We start from the raw sequence: 17738 nt of genomic DNA, 5'->3' as shown, positions 1-17738 counted from the left end.
TGGAGAGTTAACGCATATTTATTTCAAAATATTTCTGCAAAAAAACTTAAGGTGAAAATAAATTTAATCAATGTCTTTTGGTGATCATTGAAAGGTTTAGATAGAATTTCAACATCTCTTTATATTAATATTTTAGGAAAATTAACATTCATCAATGAATATTAGCATCTAATGAAGTAAATAAATTTATTTTTATGGCAAAGCCTTTTTAGTGATAAATTGGCACTATTGCACCAAAATTTCAAATTATTATTATTATTATTTTTTTTGAGACAGAGTCTCACTCTGTCACCCAGGCTGGAGTGTAGTGGCGCTATCTCGGCTCACTGCAAGCTCTGCCTCCTGGGTTCACGCCATTCTCCTGCCTCAGCCTCCTGAATAGCTGGGACTACAGGTGCCCACCACCATGCCCGGCTAACTTTTTTTGTATTTTTAGTAGAGACGGGGTTTCACCGTGTTAGCCAGGATGGTCTCGATCTCCTGACCTCGTGATCCGCCCACCTCGGCCTCCCAAAGTGCTGAGACTACAGGCAATTTCAAATAATTTTAATGTAAACAACAAAACCAGGAACATCAAACCATCATGAGCTTATGGATGCGACTTTGCAAGGCTATCTAGAGTAACCGGGGTGGCCCCTTTGTGAGCTTAAAATTTAAAGTGGTCATATAAATGCGACATGATTATAAGTAAATGGCATAAAGAAAACAGAACCTAATTAGGACAAGTTCCATTACACTAAATAACATTACCACGAATGATTTCTATGCCACAAATACTAGCTTATTTATTTCAACTATTACTTAATAATAAAGTTTACCTTGCTTGGGAAGAGAAGGATCATATACTAGCTAGAGATAATTGCTTAAGTTTCTAATGCTCTTTCCTGGTTGGCAGAACTTGGAAATGGCAGGGAAGGAGAAAGCAGAGAGATTTCAGAATCTCTTCAGACACCACTGCACAAAAAGAGTGTGGTAGTGTGAAACTATTTGCAGTGGGCTATAGAGGAAATTCTCAGAGATGACTAAAAAGAAAAAAGACATAGAAAGAATGAAGACCAGGAATAAGACAGTAGTGTCCTCTGAATTATATTGGTCTACATGTATGATGAGAACACTAATATTATATGGTGCAAGTTAAGCTGGTTTTTCAGAATATTAATAAAACACTAAAGACTTGAGGAATGGTTCTGTTTCAGTTGCATCCCAACCTACTTGCCCCCATCAAGTGTCCAGATTTCAAACATTATCATCTCAGGACATGGTCACAGAATAAGAGTTATTAAATTCATCATTTCAGAAGTGTGGTAATTCTAGATGACAATAGCATTCAGGCAGTGTTCGTGGGACAGGATGGTTCAGAATGAATTGGCCTGCAGATCACTGCAGGTAAGAACATATTCTTTGCTAGACATGTATGAAAGAGCTCAGTGTCATTACATGAAACTAAGAAAGAATAAAGGCAAAAAATAACCCTGGGGCATATCAATCTAAAAAGGCAGAAAACGTTGGCATGACTCCAGAATCTGATGTTTCTCTCTCTGGGGCTTTCTCTTAAGACTCTGTTGCCCATCAGAACACCTACTCTTTTACCATTGTTTCTTACATGTCTGATTTTCTGCTAGATTATAAGCTATTTAGAGGTGGAGATATTGTCTTTTCATATTCTTATTGACAGTGAAGTTTCCAATAGACAGGAGTCTATCAGTGACCATGTTGGCTTCTACCTCCCAGTGCCTCTCAAATCCATCTTTAGTGTAGATGCTTTGGTGATGTGCTTTGGAGCCACATCATCTTGGGCCCAAAGTATAATACCCTCCACACTCATCCCTCTCAAATCCATTTTCTCTTCTCCTAGAAGGGTAATTTTTTTAAGAACAAATATTATCACTTTGCTCCTCTCCTTAAAACCCTAGAGAGCTCCCTTCTTCGTACAAGAAAAATTCCAAGTTCCTTGGGATAAAATTGACACGTTTTCAAGTCAACTCTCATAGCTTTAAACACTGCCTCTTTCCTCATTTATGTATTCTTCCCATGCAGAATTGCCATATTCACTTACCATATGCATAATTATGCTCCAAGATAATTCTCTACACTGTCCTTTAGAATGATACTTCCTTCTAGCTTTTATAATATTTACAAATCTCTATTTGTACCATTTTGGCATTTTATTTGTAACTAGTAAGTGACAAATATTGTTAGTGAACAGGAATCCTCTCTTTCTGGGCTTATGGTACAATGTACTTCCCCATATCTTTGATGTAGGTATGAACCTTGTGACTTGAAACGCACAGTGAACCCTTGGAGGAAGTGACCTAGGCAGAGGCATTAAATTGCCCGTGCCCAACTCTCCATTTTCTCTCTTTTCTTTGTTGAGGTAATAGTGGAATCACAGTTTGATAAAGAATTGCAATACTGAGCCACCTCATGGAGGACAGATGCCCTAGAGAGTAAGCCCAGGCCTTTGGCAGAGTGCATCTCAACCGCTTAAATTTGGAAACTGGTTTTTTACTAGAACCTCTTGAATGGAACCGTTAGTTTACATTTCTTTTCTCTACACTGCAGTGTCAAATTATTGAGAGCAACTACTGTGCTTGCAATGTTTTGTACAAAGGAAAAACAAAAAAAAAAGGGGGAAATCAACTGAATGATATAATTGCCTAAGTGTGGCTAATGGGCATTTATCCTCTGTTTTTCTTCATTGGCTGCAAAACTCCTCGCAGTTTTCGTCTCCTCTGTCCCCACTTGTTCCTGATGTGAAGGCAGCCTGACCAAAACCAAGGCAAAATCCACAGTTCTTCATTTCCTGAGTTGCTACTTTAGGGTATTATGTGTTATAAAATGAGGTATATGAGGAACCAATTCCACAAGAATGACTGTAGCAATATATATGCATCTTGAAAAAAAATCAAGGTAAAATTGAATTCATTTTCCATGAAAATTTCATGTACAACTACTGAGAAAAAAAGCAATTTCTGGCAGAATCATTTTAAAGGCAAAAAGCTGTAGGTGCAAATAATCCAAATAGTAAATGGATTTGCTCTCTCATCTTGAAGGTAAATTTCATGTTTTCAGCACTAAAAATTTATTAGTACTATTTTTCCCCCTCTTCCTTAGCTCAAGTGGACACCAGTAAACCTTTGCATAAAGTTTTGGACTACTGCCAGTGCACATACATCTTTGCTTCACTCTCTCCTGATTCTGTTCAGCTCGGGATTCTTTGCATAGGGAGTTTGGGATTCCTCTCTCAAGCCACTTTCAAGGGTGGAATTTATTTACCTAATGATGGTAATTGGGCCTTGGTGGTCTTGTTTATAACCCTTAAATTCCAGTCATCAATCTACACCTCATTTAGAAGCCTTGTCTACTGTATTTTGGCAATTTGCCAATGACTAAAATGCACAGTAAAAATTTCTACATGTGAAAATGAGAAAAAGCAGTCTTGAATTAAGTTGTCAATCCTAAAGCACATTCTAATTTGCTCTGAAACCTTACTTTAAAAATCACATAGTTGACTTTTCTTCACCTATAAAGTAAAACTTTATCTGACGAATATTTTTCCTAATGGGATAGAGATATCAAAACTTAAAAAGAATCAGCAATTATTTCTTAGATGTAAGGAAAATCAGATAACCTATTATAATCTAATGAGCTTCCTGTTAAAAATAATATTAAGTCAAAAATAAATGTTGAGATACCCTTATATGACTTATAACATCAAACACTATGTACAGTGACTATATTTTTCATTTGCAATCCACATATTTCAATAGTGATATAAGTGAAAAAAATTAAATTTCACTATACATTGCATTCGTGTGTACACCAGAACTTGAAATTCTACAACTTATAATAGTTCTGCTGGGCACGGTTACTCATGTCTGTAATCCCAGCATCTACCCAATCTCTACTAAAAATACAAACATTAGCTGGGAGTGGTGGCATGCTATTCGGGATGCTGATGCAGGAGAATAGCTTGAACCCCTAAGGCGGAGGTTGCAGTGAGCCAAGATTGTGCCACCATTGCACACCAGCCTGGGCGACAGAGCGAGACTCTGTCTCAAAAAAAAAAAAAGAAAAAAAATCTGTTTATTTGGGTTTATGATGAAATTATCTTAAGTATGTTTTAAATCTTTAATTTCATTATTCAATATTTGCAATCTAGGGAATGTGATGCTGCTTCTTTAACTATAGCAGTTTATAGGAGAAGATCACTTGAACTGTCTTATAAGACAAGTCCTTAGATGTTTACAACTTCAGCTTAATTCTAGGGGTTGTACTTGGATTTCAAAAGACACCTTATCATCTTTCAGAAGAGAGTAGGTTTCTCTTCTGTAAAGGCAGAATGAAAAGTATACTTTTCAAATTTGAAAAATATAGTCAGGTTGATTTAAGTGACATTTTCTTGCTTTAAATTATATTAAATAGGCATACTCTTTTTACGTTTCATCTGTAGTAAAATGAGAGAAAGAATGGCCAAGTTCTACTCTTCAAAAGACCAAAGCACCAACTAAGCCTATGCATTTTTTTTCCCTAGAATTCTATGTATGGAAAAGAGCTATTTGTAGCTGCATAGAGAAAAGCTGCCACCCTAGGAAAGACTTTGACCCATCCAGCCTGTGCTGCCTGTCCTGTAAAGTATTTGATTTCAAGGTAAGGATATGGGGTAAGTTACGAAGCTCCCTCAGTGAGATCAAAGGATTAAACCAAGCATAAATAAGTTAGATGTAGGAGAAAAAGATAATTTAGAAATGAAAATTATAAAGGATTCCAAATTTGACCTGTGTATTTAATTATTTTATATGGTGCTCCATAGGACTATTTTTATTAGATTCACACTTAATAGTCTTCCTAAATGCATCTGCATTGAAAAAAAAAGGATTTTATTTGAATCTCTTTGTGTAAGTGATTTGAAAAACATGCTGAATTATTTTTAGTTATCTTTAGCTATCTATGGTTTCTGTCTGGCATGGCTAAATAAGTGACCAAAAGAATGCCAGCAACAGATGTCAGCCTATGATTATAGCCTTACTTTTTACTAGGCTATTTAAACCCTTCAAAATAAATGTACATGGTGACCAAAATGCATGTACAGAATTGAATCTTAAACTGTTTTTATACTGCAGGGTTTTACTCTGGCCTAGGGGAACACAGTCTGATTCAGCAAATGTGATCTAATAATGGGACAGAAATTAATGATTAAATAAACCCTTCATAAAATTTGACTCTTCTCTCTTTGGAAGATTGGTTCATATGTGTGTGTGTAAGTGTGTTTAGTTAACACACACAAAGAACCCTTAAATTCAAAATTTAAACCAATGTCATTAAATTGTGAACAGAACTAAGGTGTGATAGATAAATAGATATAGATAGATATACACATATAGATATATGTGTACATATGTGTGTGTGTGTGTGTGTATATATATATGTATATAACAATTAGATAATAAGGATTCTATCTATAATACTTAAGAATTCAGAGGGAGGTGTTATATTGAAGAAACCAATGCTGCAATATTTTGCAGCTATTCTCAGGGGATGAGTCTGTTTCTCAAGCTTTTGAATCTGGTCTTAGTTAAGTGACTTGTTTTGCCCAATGAGATATTAGCAAATACAAAGCAAGCAGGAGTTTAAAAATGTTTCACATTTGGTCTTGCCCTCTCTTCCTTCTTGTTGGAACCCTGAGACCACTATCTAAGAAAGGATCACCTAGGGGAGGATGAGACATACCTGTAGCAGAGGCTAACTGCCCCAGCCAATGACCCTGACAATTGTCAGACATGTTAGGGAGGCCTTTCTAGAACGTTTTGGCCCACCTGAGTCATCAAGTGATTCACATGTCAGCCCAGAGCAGAAGTATTGTAGATCAGAAGTAAGGCACAGCTGACCAACAGAATCATAAGCAAATAACATGATTGCTGTTTTATGCTACAAAATTTAGAGTGGTTTGTTATGCAGAAAAAGGGAAAATCATGGTAATTTACCAGAAATATTATCTATAAACAATGAGATTATATCAGAATTGAAAAAAATTAAATTTGATCTCTTCTTAATGTAAAGTCTCAGAATTATTTTGGAAAATCCTGTTTCCCCAGAATGCACAGCAGATTTGTAAGGAGGGAATAATGAATATGTGGTATGGCACAACTCTACTCAGAAGTGACGAGTAAGTTCCATATTACATATCAATGTGGGTAAATTAAAATGTACTTCAAGTACAGTGTGTAAAAGGATTCTGGAACCAACAGGAAAGAGCACCATTACTATTTAATTAATTGCTATTTGAAGACCATCCCAGGGCCTGGTGCAGTGGCTCACGCCTACAATCCCAGCATTTTGGGAGGCCGAGGTGCGTGGATCACCTGAGATCAGGAGTTCGAGACCAGCCTGGCCAACATGGCAAAATCCCATCTCTACTAAAAATACTAAATGAGCTGGACATGGTGGCAGTTGCCTGTAATCCCAGCTACTCGGAAGGCTGAGGTAGGAGAATCGCTTGAACCCAGAAGGTGGAGGTTGCAGTGAGCTGAGAATGCGCCACTGCACTCCAGCCTGGGCAGCAGAGCGAGACTGTCTCAAAAAAGACCATTTCAGGTAGGTCAGGAAGGATTGGATATTGAAACATCAAACAGTAGGGAAAGACCAAGGTGCATGTGTTATCTTTATGCAGTAGTTATTCCAAATAGAACAGAATAACACTGTTGAAAGCAGATGTTTTGCAAATCCCCGTGTAGTATCCTAAATTAAATTCAGAGATAGTGTAATCTCCCCACATGTATAATGTAAAAGCTATCAGTAGATTATAATATAAATATAAATGAAAAATAGAACGTAATTTGTGATAAAAACAATCTATTAGATACCTTAATATTGGCCAGTGCTACACCACTATCCATAATGCAAATTATTTATTATAAAGAAGACAGTTACAAATATAGAGTGATCTAGGTATGCTGTATCAGCTAGGTGAATACCACAAAGAACATTGTCATCTCTGGAATTACACAGAAGTTTTATTCCTGGAAAATGCAGTGTATATTAAAACCAACTATTGGTGATTATATGTAAAACAGACTTAAGTTCAAGGCTCAAATGATTGCAAATGGATTTTTCTTTTACCTATAGAAACGTTTAGCAGGTTATTTAAATGTAGGATATTTGAGGTATTCCTTACTGGGTGGTGATGTATCCTTCAATGCAGAAAGTATAACAAGATAGTTTGAACAAGAAAGTTTTCTTAAAATAATGTTGAATGTCTAATAACCTATCATAGGAAGAAACAGCTCATCAGTAAGTACAATTGTACCATATTTAATCTCTATTCACAATTCATATGGCATTAATTCATTTTTTATCGTCATGATTTATTTGTATTTGACAACGTACTAAATGCAGATACTCCGAATTTCTAAATACTGCTTTTGTATTGCTCTCTGGTGTTTACCATTCAACATTACAAAATGACTACCTAACATGGTAGGTGATGATCCAATTTCACTTACTTCCACTATCGTATTTGCTTCTGGTGAAATCTATAATCAGTGTTTCCAGCATTACATCTCTGTAAATATTGTTCACTGCTGAATGTCTTGTAGAATATCTTTTGATCTGCAGTTAATTTTTCTTCCTGGAGTTAAAATAGTTTTATTTTATTTTTGCGTCTGTTTAGTTTTCTTTGCATATGTAAATTAATTTTCCAGCTCGCTATAATAGTTTCATAAAAACCTGTCAATAATTAGCAATTCTAATAATCTCCTTTCTTTTGAAGTTATCGGTTTAGGCATCCTCCAACTCTCCCTCTACAGTTGGATTGATTACTCTCCTGGCTTTCAGCACAGGTATCACCATGGGCTTTCCATTTCCCATCATACAGGGAATTTTCCTCACCTTTCCTCTGGTTTGATCATGTTTTACCTTCTTTTTCTGGTTTACCGCCTCGTTTTAGTAAAGCACAACTTACATTTATTCCCTGAAAAATAGTAAAAGATGGGGGCAAATGTTTTAGCGACTTAGTACTTGAACCCTTGTTTGAAATTCAAATCACTCAGTATTTTGACATGGCTTTCAATTTTGCTATTAAAAACTTCTGGGTGCATGAGGCTTGTGTATAAACCATTGAGCTTCCTTGTAGTGATGGGAATGTAGCAAGGTTTTTCACCTCCAGTCATCCACATAGCACCATTTAGGGATTTTTTTTTTCTGAGTACTCCATTTACTAGAAAAGAATTTTGAGTCTCCTCTTTGGAGATGTAGGTAGAAATGTTGGGAAAATGTAAGTCTCTGTTATTGCACAGGGATTTGGGCTGAAAAGCGAACTGGAACCTCCCGTTCTTCAGCATAAATATTTTCATAATCACACTCTTTCCCACCTTTTTGGCCAGATGTCTTGGAATCAGAAATCTCTCTGCTTCACTTTATCCTGAGAATACACTGCTCATGTTCTGCAGTGGGAAAGGATGGATAGCCATTTGATTATCCAAGGAGGAGGTGGAGACCCGGGGTTCTAACTGCTCCATGTGTGTACTTCTAAATGTCCTTTTTGTTTCCAATCCTCTTTCTTTCATGAAACATGCTGACCTGATTTCTAAGAAAATTTAGATTCTGCTATAGAAACAGACATTCTTCTGGCTATGATGCAGCCTGGTAGAGTTGCTCTTCCTCTTCTCTTACTACATCACTTACCATGCTTCTATCCACTTTCCATCTTCATGTATTCTCATACAGGAAATAATATGTCTCCTATTTAATAAAATATTCAGTTTTATGGCTACTTTATAAAGTACAGTAATTTTTCATTTAGAAAGTATCATCTTTCAGGCATGAATGATTCTGGACACTAAGATATGAGCATAGAAGTTCAGAAGTAATCATCTGCAACCATGTGTGTGTTATAATGGGGAATAAAACAGATGAGAATAAAAAAATAAAAATAAACCATAAAATCCCTAAAAAAAGTCCAGGTGCAGTGGCTCAGGCCTGTAATCCCAGCACTTTGGGAGGCTAAAGGGGGCAGCTCACTTGAGGCCAGAAGTTGGAGACTACCCTGACCAACATGGTGAAACCCTGTCTTTACTAAAATTACAAAAATTAGCCAGGCATAATGGCATGTGCCTGTATTACCAGCTTCTCAGGAGGTTGGGATATGAGAATTGCTTGAACCTGGGAAGTGGGAGGTTGCAGTGAGACAAGATCAGGCCATTGCACTCCAGCCAGGGCAACAGAGGGAGACTTTGTCTCAAACAAACAGACAAACAACAATAACAACAAAACCCTAAAAAAAAAAAACAGATGAGTAAACTGAGAATTTATACTTACAATGGCGTAATAGGTAAATATTCATTTTTTTCTAAGCGTATATTAATTATGTATTAAATGCAAAAGAGGAAAAAACAAAAAAGAAATTAACTTTATTGAAAACTACTTGAAAAACATGAACAAGAGCTTTTTTCCTTCATAGATATTTATGGCATTCATCGTTCAGTAACAGAAGCAAGAAGAATCTGACAGCAAAACATTGGAGTTTCTTGACAAAAAAAAATTATTGGAGTTTTTTGACAAAGCAATGCTTAACATTGCATGTTTTTGGACAAAAAATTATTGGAGTTTTTCGACAAAGCAATGTTTTATCAAAACAGACAAAAAATTTTTGGAGTTTCTTGACAAAGCAATGCTTTCTACAAAATGAGATTCATTAGATTACTAGTTTGTTTTTTAATGTGTTCAGATAGTAAAATGACTGGATATCATGATGTCCTTTAAGAAATGATATGGAACATTAATTTAATAAATTTCATCCTATGAAATGGTATGTTTTATTTTTAAATCACAAAGTTTCTTTTTCTTCCTAGTTTTCTAAAAGTTTAAAATGAATAAATGTTGTTGAATTTTTGAAAGTTTTTTATGCAGCTATTAAAATAATCATATGAGTTTTCTTCTTTGGTTTGTTAATCTGGTGGAATTTATTAATAAATTTTTTTAAGTTAAAACATCCTTTTATTTCTATAATGAACCTTCCAACTTGGTCATGGTATGACCCTTTATATATGTTGCCTAGACTTTGATTTGCAAATATTTTGTTTTACATCAATGTTCTTGAATAAAATTAACCTGTAATTTTCCTTTTCTGTACAAAATGTGTCTGTATTCCTATCAATTTAATTGGAGCAATCTATCCACACCCTCCCCTTTTTTGTTTCCTATAATATTTTGTGTACACCAGAGTTAGGTTTCTGAAGTTATTACCTCTCACTAGTGAAGCCATCTGAATTTAAATTAGTGAAAATATTTTTGATGATTAAATATCTTCAATATTATTCATTTCAATTTCTACTTGAATTCATTTTGATGTTATATATTCTGAATAATTAACCTTTCTTATGTGTGTACTTCTAGATTTATTGGCATAAAATAATTTTTAAGTTCTTTTATTGCCTTTTAAATCTGTAACATTTGTTTTTATATTTTGTTTTAATCCTAAAGTTGTTCATTTGGGATTTATATCTTCTTTCATGATTAGGATCACTGAAAGTCAATCATTATTGTTCTTCTTTTCAAATGATTAATCTTTCCTTTAAGTGATTATTTGATTTATATTTTATTAATATGTACCTGTATCCTGTATCTTTTTTATTGCCTTCAGTATATTTTCTTTGGGTTTATCACGTGTGTGTATGCAATATACAAAGTGAAAATTACAAGTAAATTTCATCAAATATATAGTTTTTCTTTAATAGATGTTTACTAGTTAATTTTGTGCATTTTTACTTTTCCTAATATAGTCACTTAAAGCGATGTATTTTTCTTAAGGTTTATTTTAACTTCATCCAAAACTTGAATTATGGTGTTTTTGTTATAATTCAGTTCAAAATTTTAATTTCTATTATGAATTCATTTTTGACTTACCTGTTTTGAAAAATGCATTCCATCATTTCTTAGCATATAGTGTTTTTCCAATTATCTCCTAAGTATAGATTTCTAGCCTAATTGAAGTATTAGGCTATGATCAAAAAGTAATCTGCATTATTACCATCCTTTGAAAACTTCTAAGACTTTGTATCCAGCATATGCTCATTTTTTGGAAACATTTTATGTGTTCTGGAATAATATATTCTCTACTTTTTTATAAAGTCTGGTTTGTTAAGATATTACTCAAAACTTTTACATAATTATCTTTTATAAAAGTCTTTATTATATTCAAATGTTCTTTTTTAAAAATATATACAGTTTAATTTTTCTGTTTCAGGATCCCATTCATCATACCACATTATGTCTGGTTATCACGCCTCCTTAGGTTCCTTATGGCTGTGACAACATTTCAGGCTTTGTTTTTAATAATCTTGATGAGTTTTGGTTAATACTGGTCAGGTATTTTATAGAATGCTGCTCAGTTGAGACTCGCTGCATAATATTCCTAGGATTAGAATGGGTTTAGGTGCTAATGGTGTCTTTTAATGGACACAGGTCTTAATTTTAGTGAAGTCCAATTTATCAAGCTTTGCTTTTACTAGTGATCCCTTACGTGTCCTCTATGAATAATTATAGTTTACTGTTTGGGAACAAGGATAGTCTCCTATGCTTACTGCAAAAGTTCTACTATTTACCTTTTGTAATTAGATCTGTCCATCTGGGATTGACTTTTGTGTATTGTGTGAAGTGAAGCCAAGGTTTCTTTCCTCCCAAATAGATACCCAGTCAGTTTAACAACCTTCATTGTGGAAGTCATGCTTTCACTATGGTAGAACTTGTGTCACCTTTGTCATAAATCAGTTGGCTATAAAAGTTCTGGCTTGTTTCTGAACTCTTTACTCTGTTTTCTGGGTCTATTTGTTTATGTTTGTGTTAATAAAAATTTTAATTACTGGATTCATATAATAAATCTTAATATATAGTATTATGACCCTACCAACCTGTTATTTCCTCTTTAATAGTTGTCCATTTTCAGTATTGTCTTGGCTATGCTTGGCTCTTTACATTTGTATGAACATTTTAGACATAACTTGGATCAACTTGGCAGTTTATATAACAAAATATGTTCTGATTTTAATTGGAATTGCATTTGTATATTGTAATCTGAAGACATATGTTGGTGAAATTAACAGATGTGCTATACTGAGTCTTCCAATCTATGAGTATATGCTATCCTTCTATTGATTTTTCAAACAATATTTTATAGTTTTCTGATTGTTTAAAATGTACAGAAATACAACTGAATTTATTGTATTGACTTATCCAGTGACTTTTTAAAATTCACCTACCGAATTTAACAGGTTATCCATGAACACGTCTAGATTTTTCATTTATAAAATCAGTATTCTGCAAATAATTTTTAAGTTTTTATTCTAATGCTTAAAACTTTTTTCCCCTTGCCTTATTGCATAGGTTGAGACATTCAATAAAGTGTTGTACAGAAGTGATCATTGTAGGCATCTTTATATTCTCCAAATTTTTACTTAAATATTCAATATTTTACCAATCAAGTAGATGCTTAATGCAGTTTATTATAACTTATCAGATTAATAAATTTTTTTAGCTTCTTACTTTGTAAGAGTTATACCATGAATGAATGATGAATTTTGAATTTTATTAAAATGCCTTTTCTGAATCTATGTTTTTCCTCCTTTATTTTGTGTAGTGACTAACTTTAAATGATTTTTAAATTTTATTCCAAATTATCTTTTCTGCATAATTATACTTGCTCATGATATATTAACCTTTTTAAATATTGCTAGAATTGATTTCCTAATATTGGGGATATAATTTTTCCATTTTCATATCTAATTTTTATATTGATTTAATTTTTTTCTATTTTGCGGAGAAAATGTTACTGAAATTTTGATAGAGATTGCATGGAATCTAGATCATTTAGGATAATAGAGGTTTTTTTTAACATTAATTATTTCAATCCACAAACATGGCATATCTTTCCATTTATTTGTGTCTTCCTCAATTTACTTCATAAATGTTTTACAGTTTAATGTACAGGTATTCACTTCCTTGGTTAATTTATTCCTAAGTGTTTTGTTTTATTTGCAATTGCAAATGGGATCTTTTTTCTTGAATCTTTTTCAGATAGTTTGTTGTTAGTATTTAGAAATGCTATGTTTTTTTTATTATACTTTAAGTTTTAGGGTACATGTGCACAAGCTATGAATTTTTGTACGGTGATTTTGTATCATTCAACTTTGCTAAATTTATTAGTTCTAACAGATTTTGGTAGATTTTTTAGGATTTTCTCTCTATAAGATTATATCATCTGCAAACAGGCAAAATTTAACTTTTTCCTCTCCAATTTGAAAGCCTATTATTTCTTTCTCTTGCCTGATTGTTCTAACTAGCTCTTCCAGTATAATGTTGAATAGAAGTGGTACGAGTGGGCATCTATGTCTTGTTTCTGATCTTAGAAAAAATGCCCTCAACCCTTCCTCATTGAGTATGATGTTAGCTGTGAATTTGTCATACCGGTGTTTACTTTGTTGAGGTACATTTCTTCTTTTTCTATACCTACTTTCTTGAGAGTTTTTAATAATGAAAGGATATTGAATTTTGTCAAATAATCTTTCTGCGTCTATTTAAATGATCTTTTTTTTCTTTATTTTGTTAATTTGGAATATGACATTTATAGATCTGCAGATGTTGTACCATTCTTGTGTCACTGGGATAAACCCCACCTGATCATGTTGAATAATATTTTTAATGTCATATTGAATTTGTTAGTATTTTGTTGAGGACTCTTGCATCTATGTATAAGTGGAATATTGGCCTGTATTATTCTTTTCTTGTAGTGTCCTTGTCTGGGTTTTGTGTCAGGATAATGCTAGCCTCATAGAATGAGTATGAAAGTATTCTTTCTTTATTTTATTGGAAGAAATTGAGAAGGACTGGTGTTTGTTTTTCTTTAAATGTTTGGTAATTTCAGCAGAGACACCATCAGATCCTGGTCCTTTCTTTGATGGGAGACTTCTAATTCAATCTCCTTACTTGTTATTGATCTGTTTGGATATTCCTATTTCTTCATGATTCAGTCTTGACAGGTTGTATGTGTCTAAGAATTTCTCCTTACTTGTTATTGGTTTGAGTTTTCTATTTCTTTATGATTTAGTCTTGACAGATTTATGTGCCTAAACATTTATCCATTTCTTCTGGGTTATTCAATTTGTTGGCATATAATTGCTCATAGTAGCTTTATATGATCCTTTATATTTCTGTGGTGTCATCATTATATCTCCCTTTTCATTTCTAACTTTATTTATTCAAGCTTTCTTTCCTTTTTTGTGTGTTAGTCTAGCCGAAGTTTTGTCAATTTGTTGATCCTTACAAATACAACTTAGTTTCAGTGGTTTTTCTATTGTTTTTCTAGTTTCTATTTTACTTATTTCTGCTTTTTGTTACTTCTTCCTTTTACTAACTTGGGGCTCAGTTTGTTCTTTTTCTAGTTCCTTCGGTTATAACATTAAGTTGCTTATTCGAAATGTTTCTTATTTTTTAATGTAGGAATTTATTGCTATAAACTTCCCTCTTGGAACTGCTTTTGATGCAACATGTATTGTTATGAGAGGAATTGGCTATATATTTTTTTCTTTCTTACAATATTCTTGTGATAATTTGCTAACAAGGTTATGATAGCCCTTTAAAATGATTTGTAAACATTACCTATTTTCTTTGCTGATGTAAGTTTTGCATAAAATTATTGTTATGTCTATTTTAAATATTTTGAAAAATTCAATAAAAATATATGGATTGAGATTAATTTAACATAACACTGGAAGATTAATTTTTAATTTTTTTTTGCTTCTGTTTTGATATATTGCACTTTTCTAGGAGATTATTGGTTTCATATAGAAATTTATCAACAAAACATTGCTCATTATACACTCTTATTTTCAACATAGAGGATTTTTACTGATGTTCTTGTCTTTCATAATTTATAATATTAATAAAATTAACTAATAATGATAATTTGCACTCCCATCTCGCTTTCTTTCATATCTCTCTTTTTCTCTTTCCTATCTCTTTCATTCTCTCTTTCTCTCCATCATACTTATCGCAGTCAAGATGATCATGTCAATTTTATATCTTTTCAAAGATAAGCCTAATTATTTTCTTCTATTATATATTTATTTTCTTTCAAAATTTTACCCTTATCTGTATTATTTTCTTCCTTCTACTTTCCTTGAATTCAATTATCTCGTTACAACTTGTTATAGTGGATACCTAAATATAATTAATATTTATAAACTTATTTGAATATATGAATTCTAAACTATAAACTTATCTTAAAACACAGATTTAGCCACAAGTTTGATACATTTATTTAATTTATTATTATCTAGTTTAAAGTATTTTCTAACTTTCACTTATATTTCTTTATTGACTTATGGATTTTATAGAATTGCATTTCTTAGTTTCCAAGAAATATCTGGGTACATAAATATTTCAATTGCTCATAAACATCTTCCAAAATTCAGTACACACATGTTCTACATGCCCTGGAAAATTCTGTACATTATTTCATTGTTGAAGGAAGTAATCTGTTCATTTCAACCAGGCAACTATTTTGATCACAATGTTTACATTCTCTATATGCTTACAGTTGTCGTTGTTGCTTTGCTTTCTTGTTTTTTGTTGTTGTTGTTGTTGTTGGCTTGTACTATCAGTTACCGGGAGAGTTCTGTTAGTTTTCACTATGATTTTGATTTGTAATTTCTTGTGTAAGTCTGTTAATATTACTATTATGTATTTTTAATCTCTGTTATCAAGTTTATACAAACGTAACAATGTTATGTCCTTTTACTACAATAACCCTTGTATCATTGTGAACTGCTGCTAAGTATCTCTTGTCATATTTCTTATCTCCTTAACTTCTATTATTGACAAGGTAGCTTTCATGTGTGATAGATCTTTTCCCAACATTTTACTTTTAACCTTTTATGTGTCACTATATTTAAATTGTCTTTGTCAGTAATTTTGACTATATTTTTAAAACTCTGTATTTTAAAAATACATATTTTAAATTGTTCTATTTTAATCAAAACATTTGTCTACTAATACCTAATGTTTGCTTGACAATAGTTGGCTTTATATTTAGCTTTTACTGTTTTTTTTTCTGTTTGTCCCACATGTTTTATGTTCTTTCTTCTCTCCTTGTGATTCAATTTTTTAAATTATTAATCAACTTTCATTTAATTAGCTTGTCAGCTATACATTTTTAAAAATTATTTCAGTGGTTACAATATGTAAATTTGACTTCTTATAGTTAGAAATAAATTATTTTTTACCTCTTATCTGCAAATGTGATTATCATGAAATACATTTATGCCATTAATTCTTTTTGTTATTTCATCATGTATTTTTAACTCCATATATATTTTGTGCTTCTCAATACATTAATACTATTGTTTTGTACGATCAATATCTACCCATATAATAAGTTTTACTAGACCTTTCATTCCATCATGCATTTCTTAACTTCTAACTATGATCAATCACATTTCTGTCTAATAAATCCTTTTTTTCTTAGTGTTTTCTTCTTTAAGTGCAGATCCGCTGGCAGTAACCTTTTTAGTTTTTGTTTGAGTGGAAATATTTTTATGTCATCTGTATTTTTAAAGGATATTTTCACCTGCAATGGAATTCTTTCGAGATAGTTATTTTCTTTTGCCTCTTTAAAAATATCATTCCATTGTATTACCACTTCTTTTGTTTCTGTTTCAAAGCCAGTTGTCAATCTCATTGCCTTTTGCCATCTCTGCATGCAAGATTTTTCCCCTTGTTTTCTGTTATCAAGCTTCACAGGAATACACTTAGGAATGAGTTTCTTCATATTTAATGGGCTTGGGATTCATAATGTGTATTTTTTGGGCAGCTTGGGAATTTTCACAAGTTGGGGAAATTCTCAACAATTATTGTTTCAAATATTGCTTCTGCCTCTATATGCCCTTTCCTTCAGTCTTCACTGTGTCCCATAGGTCACTTATACTCTCTTCTCTGATATCCACATACTTTTTTTTCTTCCTTTCTTAAGCCCAGATTATTTTTACTCACTTAACAGTCTACTAATTATTACTTAAAGTACTTATTCAGTTTTGCTTAACCTGTAGGTAATGCTGTTATTAGTTTCCATTATTACATTTTAGTTCAATAATTTCCATTTGTTTATTTTCCATTAGACAACAGTTCTGTAGTGAAATCCTTCCTGTTATTAACTGTGTTCTTGGATATATTAATCAAGAATGTGTGTCTAGTCTCAGAACTACAACTGGACCATCTGTGTTTTGTTGCTCTTGTTAGTTTCATTTTTCTCATCTTGGCTTTTTCCATATTCCTATTTTTTAATATTTTATTTCTTTGAGTGCTAGATATTGTGCATGAAAAATTTAGAGTGGTTAAGTAATATTTGTTTCTTTCAGGTAGAATTGATTCTATCCTTTTTTAGGCAACCTAAGCAGGAGCAGATTAGTTTATTCAACCAAGGAATGAGTTGATTTCAGGATGTGGTACAGTTTTGGGAAAGCTTTGTGGACCTTTATTTGTCAGCTCCTTAGTTTAGCTCTCAGAGATCTCAACTGAGAGCCTGAGGAGGGTTTACAGAAGGCCCTGCTCCTTTGCTGGTGAAGAACTCCCATTTTTGTCTCCCCTTTACCATGTCACGCTTTATAACTGTATTGATTTTCAAGTATGCTTTTAGTTTATTTGTCTCTTTCCCCAAGCACCTTAGGAATTCAACAAACGCTACTAGGAAA

This window comes from Gorilla gorilla, chromosome 12 (assembly GCF_029281585.2).
Source record: "Gorilla gorilla gorilla isolate KB3781 chromosome 12, NHGRI_mGorGor1-v2.1_pri, whole genome shotgun sequence".
NCBI lineage: Eukaryota > Metazoa > Chordata > Mammalia > Primates > Hominidae > Gorilla > Gorilla gorilla.
The sequence above is the reverse complement of the archived record's forward strand: the minus strand, read 5'-3'. Positions refer to the sequence as shown.